The following is a 510-nucleotide window of genomic DNA, read 5'->3' as shown; positions in this document are numbered from 1 at the left end:
TGTGTGTGTGTGTGTGTGTGTGTGTGTGTGTGTGTGTGTGTGTGTCTGCAGCAGAGAAAGAAAAGCACAACACAAACAGAAGAAAGGAGGATCTCCTCACTGTGGAGATGACTGACAGTGACTGAACATGAGCTGCTTCTGTCTCAGGTCTGAACACAGGACTAACTCTCTAATCTGGTCTAAGCTGGACTACCACAGACAGGAAGACATGAAGCATGAAGGTGGGATTAGGACATGAGGGCTGTTAGGGTCCTTTTAACCTAAGAGTCTAACTGGGACATAAAGACCAGGATGAACTGGACAGGAAGAGGAAGAAGATACAGAAAAGTCTGGATTCATGATCTTCAGGCCTCCAGCTGCTCTCTCTCCTCCACATGTGTCCAACCTCAACTCTGAGCTTCATGAGAAACAAAGAGTGGAGAAACAACCAATACATGGAAATTTATGGTCTCTCTCTCTCATTCTCTCTCTCTCTCCTTCTCTCCCTCTCTCTCATTCTCTCTCTCTCTC

The sequence above is a fragment of the Austrofundulus limnaeus genome, unplaced genomic scaffold, assembly GCF_001266775.1.
Source record: "Austrofundulus limnaeus strain Quisiro unplaced genomic scaffold, Austrofundulus_limnaeus-1.0 Scaffold3099, whole genome shotgun sequence".
Lineage (NCBI taxonomy): Eukaryota > Metazoa > Chordata > Actinopteri > Cyprinodontiformes > Rivulidae > Austrofundulus > Austrofundulus limnaeus.
The sequence above is the reverse complement of the archived record's forward strand: the minus strand, read 5'-3'. Positions refer to the sequence as shown.